The following is a 13718-nucleotide window of genomic DNA, read 5'->3' as shown; positions in this document are numbered from 1 at the left end:
AGATGGAAAATAATTCAAAGGGAAAATTGGCTGTAAACATGAGGCTAACCTCCATGGGCCTCTTCCCTTCCCCAGACCTTGGTCTGATAACATTTCATTATCTCGTTAGCTCTCCAGTGCCTTCACGATGATGGTCTTCAGCAGAAGGCTTGGCCTGGATTTTCCAGTTGACCATTTCAAACATGAAACTCACTAGCATCTATCACCATCTAACCTACTACATACTTTTGTTACTTATTTTCATTGTTGTCTCTCCATGCACTAGAATGTAAGCCCCACAAGGGTAGGGAGTTTTGTCTGCCTTATCTACTATTCTTTCCAAAGCACGTGAAAGTGTACCTGGCGCATACCAGGTGCTCAGTAAATAGCTGGCGAATGAATACAGGGATATATTGTATGACTGCAAAGCTGCAAAGATTTAGGCAACAAGTGGGAATTGGCATTTCTACTTTTGTAGAGGCAGATGCGGTTCAGAAAGGAAGGTGTCTTGTGCCAAGTCTGCAGCGAGATGGGAGACAGGACCTGGGGCTTCTGTGCAGCACTGCCCAGCACCTGCCTCCATTCCACAGGGCTCCTTTCCTGTCCTAGGACCAAGCCTGAGTGATGACAAGGAACGACCTGCTATCTGCTAACTGATGAAAGGGAGAATTTCGGGATCAGAAGCCACCGAAGTCCCACAGGGTAGATGCAAGCAGGCAGCCGAGGGGAAACGAAATGGACATTTCTCTGTTTTCAAACTAGTTGCTTCATGCAGTGTATTCTGTAACCTCCTAAGCTCCAAATTACGAACTGTATTCTGGGAGAAATAAGAAGATATCCATGAAACTGCTCAGAAAGCAGCAGGTTCTCCAGAACAGCTGGCTCAGGAGGTAACAAGATAGGGAGCTGGGACATCAGCTGGCTCTACAGGCCACACCAGAAGAAAGGTGTCAAGGTGTAGTTCAGCACTGGGAGGACAGCATGAGCCAGGCCAAGGGCCCAGCAAACCGAGGGACAGCATCTCCTCAGCCCCAGCCCAGGCAGCCCCCGACCACTAATATCCAGCTAGAAGGGAGGAAGAAAGGGTCTTGCCATGGTTTGCATGACTGTGCCCTGAAGGCCCATGCGGTAAAGGCCAAGTTTCTAGGGTGGTACCACTGGAAGGTGTGTGGACTTTAGGGGTGGAGTCCTTAGGTCATTGGGGATGTGCCCTTGAAGGCCATGGTGGGACCCCTGCCCTTCCTCTTTTGCTTCCTGACCACAAAGTAAGCAGTTTGCTGTGTGACAGACTCCCTGTCATTGCCAGCTGGCATCCCCGCCACAGGCCCCAAGCAGTGGGTCTTTCTGATCACGGACTGGCACCTCTAAAACCGTAAGTCAGAACAAACCTTTTGTCTTCCCAAGTGAATTACTTCAGAGATTCTGTTACAGTCCTGGAAAGCTGACTAACCAGGCTGCCTGGGCAGAGAGATGACCAGCAAGGGATGGGGGCTGTCCACTGCTTGTGGTCCTCCTAGATGCATTAGTCACACGAGCAGCTCATTGCTCAGCCCTCACTTCCTTGCCAGACCTGCTACCCCCAGGTCGCTCAGTGTAGTCATTTGGACAGTGGGCTCTGGATTCAGACAGCGGGCTGAGCTTAAATCAAACAGGAGTCTGAGTCACATTTGCCACTTAATTAATGGCACAGTCTTGGGCTCCTGTTACTGCTCTCTGTTTTCTCACCCGTAAAATGAGGCTCATAGACAACCATCTCACAGGTTTTGTTTAAAGACCGACCCAAATAAACACGCCAAGTGCTTGCACTCCGTCCCAGAACGTGGTCAAAGCTTCCCAACTATTTGTCGTCTTCATTGTCATTATCTGTCCTGAATGTCTCGAATTGTCCCATTTCCCTTTTCCCCAAGATTTCCAGGCTGGCACCATCACAGCTCCCTGCACCCGGCTCCACACTGGTGCTCGTTTCCCATCCCTTCACCGCACAACCGGCCAGAGACAAATTCTATCCCAAGAGAAGCCTTCCCTGTCCTCGGGATGTGACCACACCTGTCTCTCCAGCTCTTCCCTGACAGCTCCTGTCTCCGGGGAAAAGACTGAACTACTTTCCAGTCCTGAGCTTGGTTTCATCCCTCAGCCTCTCCAGGGAACTCTCTCTCTTCCACTGTCCATTTTCATCTGGATATTTCCCACCTAGCTCCAGGTTTCTTCTTAACCAAATCTCCACGGGGAGAGCTACCTCATAGCATGCAGCACCCACCAACACCACTGCTGTGACAGAGCATCTGTCTGTGACCCCCAAGACCACGAAAGTGGGCACTGTTTAACTTACTACCTCATCTCCAGCGTCTACCATACTGCCCGGCATATTCAAGACCCTTAACGCATGTATGTCGAACAAATGAGTGACTGCTTTATTGGTATCACAGGAACAGGTCCATAGAATCTCAGACAAAATAGAACCCGGAGACTGACTTCAACTCCCAGTTGTAGAATCTTCTGGAACCAGTGCTCATATTAACTTCCTTTGTAATTAGTCTCTTTCCATTATTTCCATTCCCAGCACAAGGTTCTGGTTCTCTAAAAATCTGTAAATATTTTGGTTGCTAATTGCTTATCTGCACCTTAATCACACAGTGGTTCTATTATTATTAATGTTATTGTTATTACGAATGGTGATAAATAAAACAGAGCATACAAGAATTTGCAGGGAAAAAAACCAACTGCATGATTTAGAATTTTTAATTAATAATCAGTTGGGGTTGGTACTGAGCGCTCTGTGTGAGAATGGATAATCCTCAGTGCCTCCCCCAATGGGTTTGGTATCTAACTGCTCCATATTGAAAGTCACATCCTAAGGGCCCACAGCACTTAGAAAATCACCAATGCTCCAGCTATCTGGCTCTCATCAGCATCGCTTTCTCCAAATGAATGCATTTCAATTAAAGGACAAATTTACCAGAGTCAAAGTGAGGTGTGTATTTTGTGAATTATAGCTCTAACTTTGAATAAAACAAAACAGCAAACATTTTCTGAGCTCCTATGATATCCCAGGCATGGAAGATAAGAAAAAGAGGAAGAGGACCAGGCTTCCTTCACGGAGGCCACAGTCTTGCTGGGGAAGAAAGAGCCACGAAAACGGAAGCCTCCCACTGTGATTCACATGGTAGGCGAGACACACAGGGTGTGGGGCTCCTGGTACAGACAGGAAGCTAGAGATCCATCCAGGAGAAAGCAAAGCAAAAAGACTAAAACCTCACAAGCAGGTACTGCTGCTCTAATGTTTACTGACACTTTACTCCCTTCTGTATACGGTAACATCTTCCAAGTGATTTCTGTGTCGTGGCTTTTTCTCCCTGTCACCTCAGGAGTAGAGATGGAGTTTACTGCTTTTGTGTGGACACCAGAAGGTGACAATTTGGGCCAATTACTGAGAAGCTTGGGGTTAGAGTATCATCCTGACTGCCTCCCTCCCTCCCTCTCCCGGATCAATTCAAGGTACCTGGAAAGGGACAAGGATGTGAGAATCTAAATTGACCAAACAGACAAATTGGGAGAATGGCAGTTCACATTACAACACAGCCTGGCTCACCAAGAAGCAGACCCAGAGCCCCCTAAGCGACGAGGTACCAGGTATATGTACGATAAGGTATGATGTGATTTTATTTCATTTCATTTTTTATTATTATTTATTTTTTGGTACCAGGGATCAAACTCGGGACCTTGTGCTTATGAGGCAGGCGGCAGAACCACTGAGCTAACTCTCTGGCTATGACGTGATGTTGGACGTTCAAGGACAGTAACTTTTCCAGTTGGTCCAAGACTCAGAATTGAAATGGATCGCAGGCAGTCTCCCGCCTCCTTTTGTATGCTGCTCTGCACGTGTCAATCTTGGTAGGTCTGCAGGGGGCAGAGGGAAGAGATGCTACTGTGGGGTCAGCGTGACCTTCATTGAAATCTCTGACCTATCTCAGACTTGGTTGTGCTTTGGGCAGTTTGCTGGTCCTAGCTGAGTCGCCATCTTCTCATCTGTAGAGTGGCAGAGTCCTGCTAGGTTCTGAAAGTTTGTGTCCTCAAAACTGATGTCAAAACTTAATCCCCAAGGTGACTGGGTCAGGTGGGGCATTTGGATGGTGATTCTGTCATGAGGGTGGAAACCTTGGGATGGCAATAATGCTCTTACAAGGGGCTCAAGAAGCCAGAATGCTCACTTCCCCAGGCCAGAACACAGGCAGGTGCTATCTATGAACCAAGAGGCAGTCCTCCCTAAATGCCGAACCTGCCAGCGTCTTGACCCCCGACTTCGCAGCTTCCAGAATGTGAGAAAGTTCTGTTATTTAGAAGTTGCCCAGCTGATAGTATTTCCTTGTAGCAGCCGGAAGGGACTGAGACAAGCCCCCATCTACTTCTGGGGTCTCTAGGGTCCTAGGGTCCTGTCTGCCCCTGGCTGTGAGCTCAGCAGGGTTTCGGTTTCCTGCCCTGCTCCCTGGCATGCCTACAGCACCTGCTCTCTGGCCACCCAGAGCCCTGTAAGAGACTCTCCCTCTGCCCCTCTGCTCTTGGTTTTGGTGCAGCAGTGCTAAAACCAAATCATATCGAGCAGTGAGTGATTTGTTGCCTCAGGAGGTTAAAACTGCTAATTGCATTTAATAAGGAAAGGAATTTCATAAAGCAAAACTTTAATTGTTAAATTGGTCAGGGTGAACACAGAAGTTTGGGCGGTTCCCTTAAGAACTCTCAGGCAGCGCCTCACACTGTGCCACAGACCCACTGGCAGAACAGACAAACTTCTAACAGCAAGGCAGTGGCAGAGGCAGTGCGGGAAGGGCAGAACCGAAATCACGGCAGGCGACCCCAACACAGGATGCCAGAGACCCTGCACCTCCCGCACAGCAGCCAGAAGGCCCAGCATCCTGAGCACCTCCTGGGTGCCAGGCAGCTGCTCCCACAGCCCCTCTGCAGGGTCTCAGGGGTGACCTGAGTCAGTCTATCCTACTCTTTCCTCCCCTCCATTCCCAAGCTGACAGCCCCACAGCCCTTCTCATTTCCCCGTCTTGGGGCGTCCGGCGGAGGGGACAACAGCTCAGCAGGCTGCGGCTCTGCTCAGGTGAGGGCAGGAGACTGGGCTGGGGTGGGAGCTCACATCAGCCAAAGTGTGGAGAGGAGGCCGCAGTGGGGCAGAAGGGAGACGAGCCAGGTGTCCAGAGGGGCCCCGGACTTCAGGGGGTGGGTGGAGCGACAGTGTCTAAGGCCGTCTTTCTGTTCTCACCCCGCCTCTTGCTCACACTCACGTGAAGAACTAATACTACCCAGTGACCTGGCCTTTCTGTTTTGCAGATGGGCAGCCCGTGCTCCTGGGGCCTGGGACCTCAGGCACGCTCAGTGTCGGAACCAGAAGGAAGAGTGCCCGGTGTCCACCTCCAGGGCTCCTGCTGCTGCCTGGAAGGGACACTGTCCCCCAGGGCATTGGCTACTTTGATCGTGGCGGTTCTTTCCTCCGGTGACACTCATGCCCCAGTGGGACCACTTATCAGCGTGGCCTGTTACCAGCTGCGTCTGCCGCAGTTTTGGAGAGAGAGCGGGCATTATCATCCAGCTAGACAACGGTCCTTTGTGCAGATCCCTGTGCTAGGCAGCAACAGGGTCCCCTCTGGGGCTGCCCCAGACCTGGGGTTCTGATGACCAGGTCCTTGTCAGTCCTGTCCTGTAGGTACCCAGACCCAAGCCTGCAGAACTGACCACCTCACCACAAATCCTCTGGGCACAGTACCTCAGGGACCAGGCAGGGCCATGCTGGGGGGCAGAGCAGCTCCCGTCCTGGACACCATGATGAGCAGAGTGTGATGCCCTTTCCTTCCGGACAGTGTGTACAGCCGCATCGGGGCCTGACGGTGAGATACTGGGGCTCCTGTCCAGCGGCTGCTCCCCTCACCTGCAATAGAGTGGCTATGGAAGACCTTCAAGCTCCTGCAGTTCTGGGTCTGGGATTTTTATTCTGAGACACAGTGCTCAGGTTCAGCCAGAGGTTCTGAGAATTCAGGGCCCAGGGCCAAGCGGATCATCAGAGCTCAGTCCCTGTGTTGCTGTGGGAACCCAGACCCCTCTGGAGAAGGGCGTCCACCCAGGCGTGAGAGGTGAACGGGCTGCAGGCCAGGTCGCCTCCCACAGGCTGGCCATTCCCCATGATTCCAGGATCCTGAGAGCTGTGCCCAGGTTACCTCTTCCCTGGAACCTGCTTCCTCAAGCCCTGGAGAAGGGGTCACTGCCCAGAGCGGTGTCACTGTCCTGACCTGAGACCTCACCCCGGCTGCCCTCCACTGGGCCAGGCCCAGGATCTGCTGTCCTCACACTCACTGACTTATTCATGGCTGCCATGTTTTTCCTAGAAAATTAGAGGGCTCCAGGGGCGGTGAAGCTGCTGGCAAATCCAAGCTGGCCCAGGCTGGGAGGCCCCTCTGCTTCTTCTTGGCCTCTCGGAGTCAATGGGGTGCCTCCTCCCTTGACCCTGGTGGGTCTGGGCAGCACCTGAGACCCAGCCTCATGCTGTTTCTTTCTTCCACCCAGAAGCGAAAGGACCCTGGGCTGGGGACTTAGCTGAGTGACAACCATGCCTGCCTGGCAGGCACAAGGTCCTCAGTTTGATTCCCATGGCAGGGGGAGGAAGTCAAAGCACCCAGCATGCAATAAATACTTTCACTTGGGACAGCAGCTCGGAGCTGTCCCTCGCCTGTGAGGGACTTTTATTTGCTTTTAAGCCTTGGTCATGGCTTCCCTGGCTGCCCTTGTGCCTCCTAAAAGGTACCCCTGACCTCACACAGGATCCAGGCAGCAGGAGGAGCCTCTCAGTGGGGGTGGACGCGCTGAGTCAGGGCAGCCTTTGGGGCTGACCAGGACAGAATGTTTCAAGGAGGCTCTGTGTACGGCCAGCACTGTTACTAAGAAAAGCCCGAGGAGAAAGACTGCACATGCCTGCCTTGCACAGGCCCTGGGGCTGGAGGGGGCGCGGTGACTCAGGAGATGTCGGGACAGTGACATCAGGCCTCACTGACTGGCCAAATGGGCTGTCGCCTGGCTCATCAGGATGAAAAGGCCCTGAGTGCCATTTCCCAGCAAGCCTCTGGGTCACTGCTCTTTGGGTCACCCCCGGGACCCTTGCTATCGCCCCTACCCCTACGTAAGGTATCCCCAGGGTGTTGACTATGTGGCCATTGGAATCTGCCCCTGCCTGCCTCAGCCCTTGCCTTTTGCCTCCCTCTGGCTCCGCGGCCTAAGAGCTTTCTTTACTGCCTGATGTGGAAGCAGCAGCTGTGAAGGGAGCCCCACCTGTATCTCAGACATGGGGGCTCAGCATGTAGGTGACACGGCTCTGTGAGAGGGCTACAGTGCAGACAAATGACTTGCTAGGCTGTGGGCGGGGATCCCCGGTCTCACTAGGTGGGCTGCTCCGCCAGCGCAGCAAGCTAGGCTGAGAACCCGGCACCCACAGGTGACGTGGCCAGTGGGAGAGGGGCACTCATGCTTCTCCCTGGGCTTCTCCGAGCTAAGCGTGCCCCCAGCCCCACTCTGCCCTGGACTCACCTAGAGGAACCTGCTCTTTGTTCCAACACTGAAGACTTTGGAAGGAAATCACAGCGAGGTAGGGAAGGCAGCTCCGCTCCCACTGATGGACTGGTCCTGAATTCCCTCTGGGGACCCCAGGTGGTCCCCACTGGGTCTGCTTTCACCTTAGGCAGGCAACTGGGGGTCGCCTGCATTCACAAGCACGCTTGCTGGGAGGGGAGGCTGGACACGCGTGCAGTTCGCTCCAGGTAGGGATTCTGCTCCCATCCTGGCATAAATGGCTCCATCTTCTCTGATGACCATCAGCAAATAATGCACACAAATTCCTATAAACGCACACACCCACAGCACAGCCTCCAACACAGGCATTTTCCTATCAAGGGTGGTTTCCTCACATCCAAAGCCCATTTAAAATGCATTTTATCAGCCAAGCAAATCTTGTACCCTCTCACGCTGAGCCCCAGTGGTCAGGAGGGAAGGCATTCCTGAGGGCTTTTCCCTTTGACACTTTTATGTTCTGCTTTTGGTGTGGGGGTGTTTGTGGGTCAGCACAGCTCCGTGAATGGCCAGGAGCCCAGACTGGCAGGTGTGCGTGTGCGTGTGTCACGTAGACTAACTTGAACTCCAGACGATTTGAGCATTTGCTAACTGTAGACTAACTTCTCTAGGCCTCAGTGTTCTCATCTGTAAAACGGGAATAACATCTACAGCATAGGCCTGTTGTAAGTCTTAAATAAGACAGTGCCGAGTGGTTTGGAGGCACTGCTGGTGCTCAGTGTGGCCATGGCAGTGGCTTCTGCCCTCTGTCTGACTCTGTGACAAGACGTGATCAGCAGTGGAGGGTGGACTTCTGCAGGGAGAGGTCCATGGGAGCAGGCCTGTTGGGTCCCAGTCCTCCCCAGAGCTCCTCTCTGGGCAGGACACTCCTTTCCAGGACATCCCACCTAGGAAGGGTTCCACTTGTCTCATTTGTGGTCACGGGAGGCAATGTACCACAGCGGAGAGAACTGTGCAAACAGCGGAGCTGGTCCCCTCCACAGGGAGGCCTGGAACTGTCTCACAAATGTGCACTGGGCCAGAGCTTCTGTTACACCCCCATGTGCAGGTCAGAAGAGTCCTTCAGCCTCCAACCCTTCTGTTCTTTCTCCACCCCCTGCTGTACTGATAATGTTATCCAGTCCAGGCCGGTCTTGGTAGTTCTGCTTTCCCCTTAGACCCATCCTAGAAGAGAATGCTGTTATCCCGCCTGCCCATGATTCATTTCGCCGAATCCCCCTCCATCTGGAGGCTTATACAGTTGTTGAAAAGTTGTCACTATAACCTACTGTCACTGCAACCTTTTATGATCCAGCCTACATTTTCATGTCAAAAATTTATCTTACTGGCCTCACAGCTCTTACCTCCAATTATTTCAGTGTTGCCGACCTCCAGCTTGGGCTGAATTCCAGCTAATACGTGAGGACAAATCTCCTCTTCAGCCCTACTCTGGACTCACACTCCCTTCTGATAAACTGGGTGCACCCCCCATTAGGCACCGGTATGAGCTCAGTGCCTGTGGGGTCCACGCTGCAGGAGGCTGAGGAGGGAGACGCGGGGAGCTACGGCTCTCTAGACCCGCAGTTCTCCAGGAAGCACAGACCAGGGACACAGTTAGTGCCCAGGTACCTGCAGGGGCCGAGATCATGCTTCCTGGATTTGCAATCACAAGACAGTGCGACAATGCCCCGGGTCACAGAATGGGAAACACCAGAGGAGAGGCACATGCACTGTCTTGGCTCTTGTTGGGATGGGGTCTTGCTGTGCTGCCCAGGCTGGCCACGAACTCCTGGGCTCCAGTGATCCTCCTGCCACAGCCTCTGAAGTTGCTGGGACTCCGGGCACTCACCATGGAGACTGTTTTATTTCCTGCATGCTACTGAGAGGGAGTTCCAACACACTCGCTTGTAATGCCTTTCATTCTCATTTTTCCAAACATATACGTGTGTGTCCACACATGTACACACATACCTAAGTGTATAGATACTTATACATAATCTAAACCAATTATGACATGTTAAATATAAAAATTTATATAGAACATAAAAGGCTATATTTTAATATATTAAATATATAATTTATTATGTATGTCATATATATATTTAGTACTTTAGGAGTCAGTGATAACTGAAAAGGCAGCTAAAGAAACAGACATTTCACTGGCTGTGATGGCGCACACCTATACTCCCAGCACTCAGGAGGCTGAGGTACGAGGATTGTGAATTCAAGGCCAGCTTGGATTATACAGTGAGACCCTGTCTCAAACTCAGAAAGAAGGAGCCTTTCCTTCCACAGCTTTTCTTCTTGTTACTGATAGGAAAAGCCCTCGCTTCCTTAGCTGGCGAGCTCCCTGACATTTTCTACAGCTCTGTGCGGGGGCGATTTTATTTTCTCCACTTACCAGAGAAGGAAACCAGGGCCAGGCCGTGGGCATCTCGGGCCTTGGACCACAACCCAGTCCCACCTTCCTGCCACCATCTTCTGATGACTGTGCACCTTTCCTCTTATCCTGCTGGTCTCCGAGGACGGGGCCACCCTGCTTGCCTGCCCCGGCGTTGCTGCTCAGTCAGGAGCACTCCTGGAACAGGAACCCAGGGCTTCCCTGTGACCCCGCTCCCCACAGGCCGGCGGGTGGTGACCGCCCCTGCCAGGCCGGCCTTGCCCACCCTGCGCCCGTGCTGTTTCCTCCTCATCCTGCAGGTGCGGGTCCTGCAGGCTATCTTCAAACCTGACTTCAAGATTGCCCAGGGCGAGCTCCGGGTACTGAGAAAAAGCAGGACGCAGCGAGCCTCGGCCTCTGCTGCCGACCTCCCCGTGGCTCCTGAGGCGGCGCCACAAATGGGCGCGCTGCAAGGCAGGCGGCAAGTAGCGCGTTCTGTCCCTGGGTCTGGCGGTGCGAACGGGTGGCGGCTCCCACGGGCCATCTCTGGCCACAGGGGGCGCTGTGCATCAGGGAAGGCGCGCACAAGCAGGCCCGAGTGTGTGCTTTGCGCACATCAAGGCCGAGTGTGCTCGCGCAACAAAGGCCGTCTGAATTTTCATTTTTGACGCAGGCAAGCACAAGGATGTAAAGTCTCGCACCATGTCTGGCGGTAGGAAAGACCTGGGTCCTTGTCAGGTCACTTTCTTTGCAAGCGATCTTGGAAAACGAACTTCACGAACGCTCAGTTTTTCGTCTTAAAACTGGGTCAATAACATCTGTCCCCCCATCGTCCGCGCTGCTCCTATGGCCCCCTCTCACGTGCTCAGCCCCGTGACTGCTGCTACCTGTGACCCCTATTTCCACACGCGTCTCCTGCAGAGCGGCCCGGCCTCAGCCCTTGCTGACTTTCTGGCTCCTCCAAGCCCTGCAGAACAAGGAGTCCTGCAGCGCTCCTGCTGGGACCAGGTCTGGCTGGAGACTGCTGTGCCCACGCCCGCACCTTCCCAGAGTGGGGAGCAGGCAGGGAGGGGAAGGAGACGCATCCCACTTCCTGCCCCAGACAGCGCATCCCGGCCGTGTGGAATCTTGCAGATCTTGTTTTAGACCTGGGTGAATGGACACACAGTGAGTTTGCAACATTGCCAGAGGGGTCCCAGGGCTTTCCCCCTTCCTGTGTGGCCTCTATCTGGCTCAGACACAAACTCCTCCGGGCGTTTGAGCCCCGCCCCTGCCGTATGCAGCCTCAAGCCCGCGGTGCTCAGCTGGGTACCCTTTACTCCTGCCAGGCCATCTCGCTGCCCCGGGCCCCTCTGTCTGCTCTTCCCAATCCCTGCCGGTTAAACCTCCTTCAGGGCAGCCGCCATGTTTGCTGGGGCAGGAAATTAGAGGCCTTATCCTGTTCCCTGACCTTCTCTGCCTCCTTCTGTCTCTGGGGCCAGATCGCGGGGTCCCTGAGGGCAGGTCTGGGCGATCAATGATTCCCTCACCAGAGTGGAGTAGGAGGCTTCTTCCATCTGGACCTCAACCTCCTCATCTATGGAGAAAATGGGGAAGAGATACCAAATGTACCTTTTTATGAGGAAGCTTCCTTGAGGAGTTTTTAGGTCCACGGATCACATTTCAGGAGGACCCAACCTCCCCAATCAGGTCCCTGTACAAAGCTGCCAAGTGGTCCGGGTCTATATTTCACTTTTCAGTTTGGTCAGCAGAGACTTTGCCATTCGCCCTGTTCGGCTCCGTACACTGCCCTGAGTTTTCTGGTGTCCCTGGGCACTTCTCTGACTGGTGCCACCCAGAAGCACCTTTACTTTAGTGCCAGGAGTGAACAGGGAGGAAATGTGAAAAGTGGGTAAAGGGTGTTCCAGGGGCCTCCTCGTGGGGGAGCCTGTTTCTGAGGTGAAGAAGAGATGTGTACACAGGAGACAGCTTTGGCTCACATCGGCATTGTCCTGTAGAGAGAGAGGCTGGGGAGCAGCGCTGAGCTAAAGGGGCACACTCCGCGCCAGTGTGCTTCCTGCTAACACAATCTCATCCCCATTATGGGGAGGGACGACGCAGTGTGAGGTCTATTTTCTGTTCAAGTGTTCACCACGCTGTGTGCAGGCCAGGACCTAAGACCTCTGAGTTGTGCAGGGCCTGGCAGAGAACTCAACCCAACCCTGCAGAATTCAGTTGGTGTCATTTAAATCTCTCCCTTGAAGCTGCTCATAGCCCTTAGGGTGCAGAATGTGCATGACGCAGGTATGAAGATTCAAAGGGATGGGAGGCAGCTGCTTGGCTGGGTGCACGTGGGGCCTCAGGCTGTGTGTGAGGCTGCCAGCCTGCACCCCACTGGTGGGCAAGGGCGCCCTCGGAGACGCAGCGCAGTTCAGACCACCAGCGGCTGCTGCTCTGTGGCAACCTCAAACAGCTGTGTCACGGGAAGTGTGAGAACATCTGCCTTCCCCTGTGGAGGATGAAGCCAGCCCTGGGGTGGCCAGGGAGGGCTACACGGAGGTAGGGGACAGTGAGCTACAGAGAGGGAGTCACCACTTAGGGTGGGGTGCTCAGTGTGCAGACCCAGCAACCACCCTAGGGGAGAGGAGGAAGGAGATTCCGGGGGATCCTGTGAGGTTGGATGACTCCAGCAGACCTGGACAAGGGACTTGGATGTGCTGAGGGACTGTTGTGGTTGTGTCTGTCCCACCAAACCCTCATGTGGTCATAGGTGGGTTTCTCAAAGGTGGCTGGATCTACAGTGTGTGATGCTGGGATTAAGGGTGTGAGTCCTAAATCAGCCGCTGACTGGTTAGGCACCACCCTCATCCCATAGCCTAGATGACATATAAAAGGGGTGTCAAGAAGCTGCTAAGGTCCCTTGCTACCTTCTGCCCGCCACAAACTGTTTCTTCTCTGCAGTGCCAGTCTGCTACGCTACCCCACCTTGGAGCCAGCCGATTATGGACTGAAACCTCTACAAGCTGTGAGCTAAATAAACCTTTCCTCTTTTGACTTTGGGTGTTAGGTATTTTGTCTCAGAGAGGAGAAAAGTAACTATGACAGGAACTCAAGCCATCAGGTCTCTGTCTCCTCCACCTCCCGCACAGTCTTGCCCACGAGCCTGGGGGCCACTGCCCTACTTTCTCCTTCTCTGCTTTCTGCCCCCTCCCCAGCTGGCTGTCCCCCTGTCCACTTCTGGCCCCAGGCCAGGGCACAGGCACTAGGTCCTGCCATGGAGCTGGAGTGTCCAAAGGAAGCAAAAGGGCCTACCCTCGGGTCTGCAACACTAGGATGTCAGCCCGTCCCTTGCAGTGCAGTAGTCTCGGCCTCAGTTGGCAGGCAGGGACCTCAGTCTGTTCATCTGTAAAGGCGCTGGCTTTGGTGGGGCTCTGTGGGATATGAGTGGGCGGCATCTGAAAGCAAGTGGTAGCTTGAAGAGGAGTATTTGCTTCTCGTGGCTCCTTCTCCAACTCCTGAGCCCAGGTTCTCTCTGGGCGTCCCCGGCAGGGAGGGACCCAAAGTTAGGAGACGAGATCACAGCAAGAGACTGACAGAGAAAGTCCACCAACATGTTCTGAGAACTCCGTCTTTGTTGTGGTAAACGATGACTTTAATTTACAAAGCAGACGAATACTAAATCTTCATGAAATTAAAAACTATATTATTTATGTGAGTGAAACGGAAAATGTTCTGTAGCTAGCAGCTTTTGGAGGAGTAGGAACACTAAAATAATTAAAACCACTCG

At 53.4% G+C, this 13718-nt stretch overlaps 1 protein-coding gene and 1 long non-coding RNA gene across 2 annotated transcripts in view; both read right to left on the bottom strand.

Moving 5' to 3' along the window:
- The window catches only part of Klhl29 (kelch like family member 29), a 117224-nt gene that overhangs the window by 80027 nt on the left and 23479 nt on the right, over window positions 1-13718 (bottom strand). The window lies entirely within an intron of this gene.
- Window positions 3746-8592, bottom strand: LOC117285886. Its single transcript, XR_004517017.1, has 3 exons — window positions 7555-8592; window positions 5747-5908; window positions 3746-3876 (listed from the first exon to the last, which is right to left on the bottom strand). It is a non-coding gene; the product is annotated as an uncharacterized LOC117285886 (long non-coding RNA).

Source organism: Fukomys damarensis, unplaced genomic scaffold, assembly GCF_012274545.1.
Source record: "Fukomys damarensis isolate Sample0158 unplaced genomic scaffold, DMR_v1.0_HiC HiC_scaffold_2, whole genome shotgun sequence".
Lineage (NCBI taxonomy): Eukaryota > Metazoa > Chordata > Mammalia > Rodentia > Bathyergidae > Fukomys > Fukomys damarensis.
This window is presented reverse-complemented; position numbering and strand designations above follow the sequence as displayed.